Source organism: Phascolarctos cinereus, unplaced genomic scaffold (genome assembly GCF_003287225.1).
Source record: "Phascolarctos cinereus isolate Bilbo 61053 unplaced genomic scaffold, phaCin_HiC Scaffold_4;HRSCAF=312, whole genome shotgun sequence".
Taxonomy (NCBI): domain Eukaryota; kingdom Metazoa; phylum Chordata; class Mammalia; order Diprotodontia; family Phascolarctidae; genus Phascolarctos; species Phascolarctos cinereus.
The window spans coordinates 469,351,839-469,363,610 of NW_027555847.1; positions in this window are offsets into that span (position 1 = coordinate 469,351,839).

The window sequence follows — 11,772 nt, forward strand, 5'->3', positions numbered from 1 at the left end:
TTAGAGTATATTTTGCATAAAAAACCTAGAAAAATAATAATAATGGTAAACTATTGGAAGAAAAGTACGACAAAGTCATTTGAGGAAATTTTTGTAAGGTTCCTTGGGATGAGCCCTGCTCACAAGGTATTGTAAAACTTGGCAGCACTGCCATTTGAGAAACTAGGGCCTTTTCCACCCAAAGTAGAGAAATGCAAATCTTTTTTTTCTTTTTTATTAATTTATTGATTTATCAACAATCACTTCCATATGCTTTTGAGTTGACAATTTTTCTCCCCTTTCCTCCCCCCAACCCTCCCCAAGACGGCGCACAATCTGACATAGGCTTTACATTTACATTCCTATTAAACATGTTTTCACATTAGTGAAGTTGTAAGTAAAAATTAAAACCAATAGGAGGAACCATCAGAAAGATGAAACAAAACTCAACAGAAGGTAAAAATAAGTGAGAGCGATTTGACTTCCATAGTTCTTTCTTTGGATGTGGACAGCATTTTCCATCCCGAGGCCTCTGGAGATGTCTTAGATCCTAGTAATGCTGAGAAGGGTTCAGTTTAACAATATTAGTCATTGCATAGCGTGGCTGTTATTGTGTACAAAGTCCTCTTGGTTCTGCTCACTTCACTCAGCATCAGACCATATAGGTCTTTCCAGGTTTTTCTGAAGTCAGCCTGTTCATCATTTCTTATAGCACAATAGTATTCCATTACATTCATATTCCACAACTTGCCCAGCCGTTCCCCAATTGACGGGCATCCTCTCAATTTCCAATTCTTTGCCACCACAAAAAGAGCTGCTATGAATATTTTTGTACATGTGGGTCCTTTTCCCATTTATTTGATCTCTTTGGGATATAGCTGTAGAAGTGCTATTGCTGGATCAGAAGGTATGCACATTTTTGTAGCCTTTTGGGCATAGTTCCAAATTGTTCTCCAGAATGATTGGATCATTTCACAACTCCACCAACAATGTATTAGTGTTCCAATTTTCCCATATCTTCTCCAACATTTATCATTTTCCTGTTTTGTCATGTTGGCCCATCTGATAGGTGTGATACGGTACCTCAGAGTTGTTTTGATTTGCAAGAGAAATACAAATCTTAAGTAGTAAGTGGGTATCATTTGGGATCATATGGAAACTCATGTAATTGTATCTTTTAATGCTATTATTTTGAACCAACTATTCACTGTGTGTGAACTTGTAGTGAAGAAGTAGAAACAGTACTACAAAGCTTAAACTAGCCTCTTGGGTCTGAGTGACTGAGGAAGGTAAGCCTTCCCAGAATTTCTATCACCAGGTATAATTTTTTGGTTCATAAGAGGGGGCCATTGTGGCACACAAGAAATAATAGATTCAATTAAGCAAAGTTGAGTTACTCCAGACACCATACCACTGACAACTGGTATAACAACCACTTGTCCAACTAGTGTAGATTTTAATCAGTTTGCATTTCAGGTCATATTGTCCTTCTGCTAGCTTGCATTCCTCTTTGAGCACTTACAGAAAAAGATTATTATAGTCCCCAAGTCAGTCCTTGACCAAGGCTGAGCAATTCCCTAGTTCTAAAGCTATAGCATTCTCTGATATCATAGCTTTCACCAAGGAAATTGTGCCTGCATGGACCTTGATAGGGGTCACATCTTGTTTTCAGGAAATGTTCTGATGTTCTCTCTTTTGCTTCATCTACAGACCAGTGGGGGGAAGGGGTTATTTAGTTCATAAGAGATCACTCTGTAATATTTTCATCATAATAATATGATTAATGGGAGATGTCAGGGGAAATACGAAACAATTTTCAAAACTGGATTAAGAATTTTACGCGCAAAAATTGTTTAAAACATCTATCTAATAATATTAAGGTAAACACAGATTCATTTTCCAATTCAGGCATTCATGATACAACAATTGAAATTTTCTGAAGTTTCAGGTGAATTATATGCTTTTGATATTCTTAGTTCTTCTTATAGCTCTGTTTTATATTAGTTTTGTCTTCTGACATGATCTTAGAACTTGGGAAGCAGATCTAGAAGGAATAAGCCCCTTCAGAGCCAACTTAAGAACCTGGCTTGTTTTAGAAATATAAAATTATAGACCTTGAACTTTTTTCATCTTCATTAAGGATATGTGACCCTTAATAACTGAATCCACCTAAAGCTATGAAGCTGTGATTATTGGAACTTCCTGTTAGACCTCATGGGACTGTAATTGATATTATTTTGAGTCTGATTCCAGCTATGATTGTCAAGGAATCCTATTAGGCCAATGATCCATGATGCCAGTAACTGTATGGGGTTGACATTCATGAATTACAGGTGAAGTTCTCATGGACGAGGCTGGGAGAATAACTTTTGGCATGTGCTGAGATAGGATTATCCCAACTAGATTTCCACAGTATGACATTTCCTCTTGAATGAAAAATATTCTACCTTTTAAGCATACCTCAGTACAATTGACTATTTATATGACTCTAGCCTGGAACTGACATGAAGTTTGGGAAGCGTTTTTCCCATACTGTATGATGTCCCTGTTTTCTTTTCATGGCAAATTTCTATAATCATGGCAGGTTATCAGTATAAATACAATATTATATCTTAATTTCACAGGTTAATACTGGAGCATATCTGAGCTACTATAATAAGAAATAGGTATAAAATTTGAGCTATTTAGCCTAAAATTTTAGTCCTTACTAAAATTAATGTGAGGATAATTGAGTATTGATGGACCTAAGTGGGAAAAGACAATTTTATTTGGGTATATTATTAGCACCTGGATGTTGAGCATATCTTGAAAGGCAAATATGTTTTATTATAAAGAACTTATTTGATCTATGTTATCTTGAAATCAACACTCAAAGTATTTATACATCCCACCCCAGAACTTTTGTGTCACAATTTCAGTTATTCTGGCAACTTTTAGTAAAGTTGCTTTTTTTTTTTTTTTTGCGAGGCAGTTGGGGGTTAAGTGACTTGCCCAGGGTCACACAGCTAGTAAGTGTTATGTGTCTGAGGTCAGATTTGAACTCAGGTCCTTCTGACTCCAAGGCCGGTGCTCTCTCCACTGTGCCACCTAGCTGCCCTATTCTGGCAACTTTTAAATGACTTCAGTTGTGTGTTCTGTTAGTAGTTCCCTAGCCTCCTCCTAAGGGGGATGAGCAGCTACAAGTAAATAGCTAGAGTGAAAAATTTTCAGTTGGTTTTAATAAATAGTTGTAACAAGATTAGTAATAATATAAGCGACATATAAAATTTGGATTTAGAATTTTTTTTAATTTTTCAGTTGAATTTGCCAATCAAAAAATGTAAATCCTGTAGTCTAGTGATATTCATATTAGTGTTATTAAGATTTGAGCTAGCTTTCATTACCAAACTTCTGTAGTAGCAAACTAGAACTGTATTAAGGTCTATTTTGTGAGGGATTTTTAGCAGAGAAGGGGCTCTCTGCAAGTGACCTGACCTAAAGAAACCCATCCACTAGACACTGCTCTGAAGCCTCATTCATTTCAGTATTCCTAAAAGAAGAGATCTCCAGAGGACCACAGGACTGCATCAGAGGATGTTTCAGAGACTGGACAACTGTATGAGATGGGATGAGGCAAGTTGTTCCCATAACTCTTGCTACTTGCCTCAGTTGTGCTGCTTGTCACCTGAAAAAGTGTTACCTTGTAGAGTCAGGAAATCTTCATGAGAGGTATGAATCTAGTCTTCCACCATCAACACTCTCTCACACTCTGTCTTCTGTTCCAGAAAGTACACCTTTATCATCATCATACACTTCACAAATTGTTCTTAATCTACCTGTTGCTGAGACTGCAGTGACTGGAACCTCGAATCCTCCTTTTCAGTCTCTTACTCCACCACTGACAGCAATAACTGATAATTCCTTTGTTCATGAGACCTCAACCTATTCCTTATTATCCTCCACCCCTTATGCTAGTTATCTAGGTCTCTTTGTGTTGTCTGCAGAGATGTGCCTTTCATCACTATAACAGGGTGACTATTTGTCAAAAATGCTTGAATTGTTTTCAGAAATTCAGAAGATTTCCAGAGCCTGTGTGTAGGGCAAACAATTCTTGTGTTGCTGTGCTTGAACAAATGCCCTATGGTCCCCGTATTTTCATATCTAGTTTGCTATTACAATAACCAAGTGGGGTAGTGAGAACTAGTTCAAATCTTAATAATGCATGAATATCACTAGACCAGAGGATTTACATTTTTAGGTTGGCAAATTCAAATAAGAACTTAAAAATTAAAAAAAAGTGTAAGTCATATTTTATTAGGAGGTACCTATCCTTCATGGTTCTTGGTCAGTGAGTCACCTCAGACATTTATTGTATATTTAGTATGAGTTAATGTTTAATCAAATGGAGTATAATCAGCATATTATAAGTTGTGCCCATTTCTCTCTTCACTAATGTCACCCTTGCACCTCATTAAGGGAACTGCCCCCTTCTGGTTTTGCATCGCCCATGGAAGACTGCCTTCTGTGCATTTAGATTGTAACAATCCAAAAATAGGCTGGCATCTTTCTGTGGATCAAAAAGGAGGAATGTGAGAAATAATTCATTTGGACCCCTACTCTGTTCCAGTCAGTATTAATCAATTGGATATGATTCCAAAGGGGTAGTAATTAATAAGTTCTGTCTGTTAGGCCCCAGAGCTGTGAGCTACAGATCGTAAGTTCTCTTGCTTAATCGTAGAAAGCTAGAGCTTCTCCACCCTTGTTTTTCCTTGTTATTGTGACCAAGCCCAAGAAGGGGTCCATAGACTTCACCAGTCTTAAGAAGTCCATGACACCCAAAATCTGAGGCTAGATTTAGCTTACATGTTCCTGAGTCTAGGTCCAACACTCTTTCAGTTGAGCCACTTAGATGCCTCTCTTTAGAGGAAGAGGAGATATGGGACTGCATTTAAGTGGAAGTGAAGGTAAATGTAATGAATAAAATTTTCCCAGGAGCCATAATTTCTGGGTAATTTGCAATCATTTTATTAATTATGGCTAGCAAATAATTAATAAAATATGGTCAGTGATTTTATCTTGTAAACCAAAGACATCCTCTGGAGAACATTCTGTGCTTAAAAAGCCTTTGGAAAAGGTGTACCTGAGGGTGTAAATCAACTGCTTGGTTAACAATTAATGAGGAGGTGGGCAAAAAGTCTTCAGCTCTTGCTGCTAAGAATGTGATGTGATCATGAGACTCGGGCCCCCTCCAGCAATGTGAACAAAAGCATCCATCTCTACCCAGACTACTCTGGCTGGTTTTCCCCTTTATAAGGTGAGTCATCCTAAATTCTAATGGAAGGTCTCAGAGACAGAGAGGCTTGTTTCCTAAGGGCAAGATCTTGCCTCGACGTGATTCTGTTTGTAAGGTTTTCTAATTGGGTTGGGTCTCCCCAAGATTGAAAAGCGCGTACCCCTGAGGATTTGGTTTGTTTCTGCGTGAGGAAATAGGAAGGGAAAACTTTAATCTTAATTTAACAATTGGTTATTAAGATATGAAAGAAATAATCATTTCTCTCAAAAGGTAAGTAAAGAGTTTTTTGTTTTGTTATAAGACAGGGAAGTTCTGTGTTTATTTGCAGGCATAGAAGGCAGTAGATAGAGATTAAAGATTTGAAAGATAAGAAATTATCTGTGGATCAACCACCTAGAAAATACAAGGAATTTGATGAAGGGCACAAGTAGAGAGAATAGCCTTAACTAAAGAGCCACCTTATCCTCAGATACTGAAGAAAACAAGAAAAGAAGAGGTGAAGATATAAAGGGGTTTTGAAGTGTGAATTAGGGAAAAGGCATATCATTTCTGATGGTCTCAGTTTTTTCAGACAAGTTAAAGAGGTGATGTAGTTGGGTTTATTGGGGCAGTGTTGAAGGCTTAAGGAAATAGAAAAAAACTCAAATCAGCTGCTGCAGAGAGTATGGTAATCAAGGAAGAAAAAAAAATTCTGTAACAATGAAGCTGTACAACTGAGATTAGATAACATAAAGTTGTAGTGACAAGTTGATGTAGTTTCCTGACTTCCTGCCAAAGAAAGTAGAAGAGAAGGTAGATGGATGGGAATGGTATTAGGTCACAGGGTACTGGATTCAAAGATAGATAACAATGTATCCTTTAGAAAGTGATAAATATTAGAGAAGATGTGGGAAAATTGGGACAGTAATGCATTGTTAGTGAAATTGTGAACTGATCCAGCCATTCTGGGGAGCAATTTGTAATTATGCCCAAAGGGCAATCAAACTGTGCATACCCTTGGATCCAGCAATCCCACTACTAGGTCTGTATCCCAGAGAGATCATAAAAAGGGAGGAAATATACAGAAATGTGCACTACACATACAAAAATATTTATGGCAGATCTTTTTATGTTGGCAAAGAATTGGAAATTGAGGGAATGTCCATCAATTGGGGAATGGCTAAACAAGTTGTGTTATATGAATGTAATGGAATACTGTTGTGCTATAAAAATGATGAGCAGGCAGATTTCAGAAAAACCTGGAAAGACTTGCATGAACTAATGCTGAGTGAAGTGAGCAGAACCAGGAGAACATTGTACACAGTAATAGCAACATTGTGTGATGATCAACTATGACTGACTTAGTTCTCCTCAGTAATACAATGATCCAAGACAATTCCAAAAGACTCGTGGTAAAAAATACTGTCCACATCCAGAGAAAGAACTATGAGTCTGAGTGTAGATTGAAGCATGCTGTTTTTGCTTTTTGTGTGTGTGTGTGTGGCTTTGCCCTTTTGTTCTTTTTCTTCTCTTACATGACTAACGTGGAAATATATTTACATGTGTAACTATCAAATTGCTTGCTGAAGGGAAGGAGGGTAAAAGAAATTTGAAAATCAAAATTTTATAAAAAATGAATGTTAAAAACTATCTTTTCATGTAATTGGAAAAAATAAAATACTATTTATCAAAATAAATATTTGATGAATTAAAAAAGGTATCCTTTATTTGTTCAATTATGAAGAGGGAACATCAAGTCATTATAAGGGTACATGGAGAAATAGAGATATAAAGTTTTTGTGACACTGAAGGATGGGTTTAGGAGGAAGAATAGGTACAGGAAAAGATGTAAAGACAAGAGTTTATGATCAGAGTGGGGAGCTACAGATTTCAAAGAGGTGGATATGATATAGTTTTAGTGAGATCTAAAGTGGACAGCTAAGTGGCGCAGTTGATAGAGTGCTAGGCCTGGATTCTGGAAGATTCATCTTCCTGAGTTCAAATCTGGCCTCAGAAACTTACTGTTTGACCCTGGGCAAGTCGCTTAACCCTGTTTGCCTCAGTTTCCTCATCAGTAAAATGAGCTGGTTAAGGAGATGACAAAATACATCACTATCTTTGCCACAAAAACCTCAAATGGGGTCACGAAGAGTAGGACACAACTGAACACAATGCTCCTGTGAGTGGAATAAAGATATATGCCGCAAGAATTGAGGATGCTGATGAAATAGGTCAAGATGTTCAAGGGGACATTAACATATATTGAAGTATAAGGGCAAGAATTAAATGGAGAGGAAGACTATGAACCACATACTGAACCTAAAAAAAAAGAGAGCGAAGGGTCTTTCAGGTTGAAATAGGCTGATGAAATGAACCTTAAGAGTAGGGGAAGCTGTTAGATGTTGGTAGTAGAAGGATGATCCAGAAGTGGTGGCAAAAAGAAAGGAGTATGTCAACTCTTACTCCTGGACCAGTGTGTTTGAGTGAGAGAGTCATGGGAAAAACAGCAACCAGCCCTGGGCAGGATAGCCAAGATAAGGTATCTGTCTTAAGGAGAGAACCAGCTCTAGATGATGAGATAGATGGCTTTGTGTTCAGTGAATTAGGAAGAGAGGCCACCTGCTGAGATTAGAGGGCAGCTGGGATTTTGGGAGTGGCAATAATGGGCCCCTATGAGCCCATTATTTTCTGTTCTCTCCCTGAAATCCTTTGAAAAGTCATAGTCATTATATTAATAAGCATTGTGTCCAAAATGTGATCAGAATGATGAGAGAACTGGAGACTGTCATTCATTCACCTATTGAAAGAAATAAGGATGTTTAACCTAGAATACAGAAGCCTGGAAGAGAAACAACAGGGCATGATAGTTGCCTTAAAGTATGTGTGTGTCTTTAGGCAAGAGACTTTATCTTGCTGGTCTTAACTACTTTATCAGTAAAATGATGACTTGTTTTGTTGTTTTTTCAGTCCTGCCTTACTCTTCGTGATCCCATTTGGGGTTTTCTTGGCAAAGATACTGGAGTGGTTTGTCATTTCTTTCTCCAGCTCATTGTACAGATGAGGAAACTGAGGCAAACAGAGTAAGTGATTTGCTCAGGGTCACACAGCCAGTAAGTTTCTGAGGCCAGATCTGAATACAGAAAGATGAGTCTTTCTGACTCTAGACCCCAGCACTCTATCCACTGCACAACCTCTCTAAGTTTCCTTCTAGATCTAATTTTTTGTTCCTATGACAATTTGAAGAGTTGTTATATAGAAGAGGTATTAGATAGTTCTGCTTAGCCCCAGGGGGCAGAACTAGAAGCAGTAGGGTATAAATTACAGAGAGATGTCTACCCAGTGTAAGGAAAAGCTTTCTCACAACTATACAAAAGTGTTGGGAATTGTCTTAAGACAGTGAGTTAACTACCAGTGGAGGTCTCCAGAGGATAGATTGCCTATTGTCTGGAACATTACAGAAGAATTCTTGATCACCTATCTGTTGAACTAGACAACTTCTGAGGGTCCTTCCAATAGTAAGAAACTGTGATTCATCCCACAATTGGAGATAAAAGGCTTGAAAATGCAAATTCCACCGAGTCTTACATTAACTAAGTTATATTATCAAGTCACTTCCTGTTTTGGATGGGGGCAGAGGGGACAGGGGTTAGAGATGACTTGGGGCGATTGATATTATTAAGCTTTCCTTCCAGGAAAAGGACACTAAAATAAAGATAAACTAAAATTCCCACTTTATATTTTTGCCTTTATCTGTATATTTTCTTTGTATTAGTAGATAAATCCCCAAATGAGTGTTTTACATCCCTCACAACTCCCTTGAATCTGCTTTAGCATCCATCTTGGCAGTCGTATAGCGCAGTGGATAAGTGATGGGCCTGGAATCAGGAAGACCTGAGTTCAAATATGACCTCTGACACTTAACTAGCTGTGTGACTCTGGACAAGTCACTTCTGTCTGCACCACTTTCTTCATCTGTAAAAATAGAAATAATATCACCCACTTCTCAGGGTTGTTGTGAGGATCAAATGAAGTTATATTTGTGAAGTGCCTGCACTAAATGCTAGAATCTGTAGCCTCGAGGCTACATGTGGCCCTCTGGGTCTTCAAGTGTGGCCCTTTGACTGAATCCAAATTTCACAGAACAAATATCCACTAATAAAAAAATTTGCTCTATAAAACTGGGACTCAGTCCACACCAAAGGACTTGGACGGCCATGTGTGGCCTCAAGGACACAGGTTCCCCTCACCTGATGTAGACTATCTCAATAACTTTCACAAACCTTAGGCAAAACCATCTTAAAAAATTTATCTTTGCAGGGGCAGCTAGGTGGCACAGTGGATAGAGCTTGTGTGGTGGAGTCAGGAGAACCTGAGTTCAAATTCTGTCTCAGACATAAAACACTGACCAGCTATGTGACCCTGGGCAAGTCACTTAACCCCGATTGCCTCACCAAAAAGGAAAAAAATAAAAATAAAAATTTGTCTTTGGCCCCCTCCTTCTGTACTTTTATTTTAAAATGAATATTAAAAAATCATTTTTATTTTATTTTTAGCATTTTGATTATATAAATTGAGTTATACAATGTACATTGACTCTTAGATCTTTACTTACCTACTCTCCGTCTCTCTGCCCTAACTTTGTTTTTTTTTCCTTGTTTCCTTTTCCTGCTGCCTTTCTTTGGATGCCTCCTTTTTTTTTCTCTACATTCCACCTTTTTCTTGTGTAAAGATGTAAGATATGTATGACCACAAAGATAGTATAAAGGAGTCTTACAGGAGGCATTGACAAATATCTCTAGAATCTTGTCCTCTCCTCTCCAAGGGAAACCTGTGATTCCTACCTTGATAGCAGTAAGAGAAGGAGCCATGAGGCTGGCTGGACACCCTGTTCTCCAGTCTTCAAGAGATGAATACCATACCATATCTGCCTTATTAAATATTATTGGTGTTGGAATATAGTAGATTCAAAATAAAATTCCTTTCTTGATTATTCTATTGGAAGGGAGGGACAAGGTAGAAATTATCCCAATCTTAAATCCATAGGCTTAATTTCTTTCTACCAAATGCTGGATCATCACCAATAGCTCATCAGTGAGTAAACTCATTTATCTAAGAAAATAGCAAAGAGAATTTCAAAAAATTTTTGAGAAAATATACAGAATTAATGAGCTCTTCTGCTAGAAGTAATATATCTTAGCTCAAACCCAAGAAAGGCCCTGATCTCAACATAGGGAAATTCCCTGAAGTCTTCAGGGAGGCAAGCTGGAAATCAGGGACATGTTGCAGAACTGACTTCTGTTACATGTCCACCACTTTCAGAATCTGTCTCTCTTCACTGCTGTCCCCAAAGAGAGTCTGAGGACCACACATATCTCATTCAAAAAAGTAATGAAGAATGTTTCCTTTATCCAGAGCTCTGGCGCTCACGCTTATCCTCTCAGCATCACATCAGCAATTAGGAGAAACTCATGCAAAATGTTCCAGGCTTGGCTTGAAATCCAGGTCATACTTCCTTTCACACTTTTCCTCTTCCTACACTTTGTTACATTTCCTGATCCTTGTTTTTGGTGTTCCCACAATCTGAAGTGTTTTCTGTTTCTGTCTATTAAAGAATAGGATTTTTGGATGTTAATTGGGGGGGAGGGGGCAGCGACCAGAAGGCAATTATTATGACTATTTTCCTAGGTAATGCATTTCTTTTCCTTAATTGGGAGATGCGAAGGCACAAGTTGATGATTGGTAAGAATTTAATTTCAAAGACTCAGATTGCTGGATAAGACAACCGGAGAATTTCTAGTTGAATTCAAGAATATCTACTGAAGTGAATTATTGAACTATTAGCTCCATACACTTGTTCTGTTTCTGGTTTTTTTGGGTTGTTTTGTTTTTGTTTTGGTTTTTTGGTGAGGCAATCGGGGTTAAGTGACTTGCCCAGGGTCACACAGCTAGTAAGTGTTATGTGTCTGAGGTCACATTTGAACTCAGGTTCTCCTGACCTCAGGTGCTCTATCTACTGCGCCACCTAGCTGCCCCTGAAATTATTATTTATAGCTGTAGGTAAATTGTTCCAGTCCGGTCACCCAGTCCTAACAACTCAAAATATAATTGCAAAAATGTTAACAATGTGTTAAACTAGCTCTAAAGATGTCTTTGTACCCTGATCCCTTTATGATGTATATATACCATTTTGTTAGAATCATAGCTGTAGAAGTAAGAAGGACATCATGAGAAAAGCCAAAAATTCAACACACCTTTGAAGCCTTAGAGGTAGTATTTCATTGGAAATCTGAGGAAATCCATGCTTGGGACCACTTTGTGAAAGACACTTCAGCTGGAGGAGATTAAGAGATTTTTCTTTTCTCTCACAACCATCAGCTTTAGTGCCTAGTAGTAGAATAGGCGACACACCGACAGTGATCATCAAATGAAAGAAAGGAAAGAAGGAAACAACCATTTATTAAGCATTTACTATGTGCTAGGCACTGTGCTAAGTGCTTCACAAATATTACACAAAACAACATTGTCAGATAAGTGCTATTATA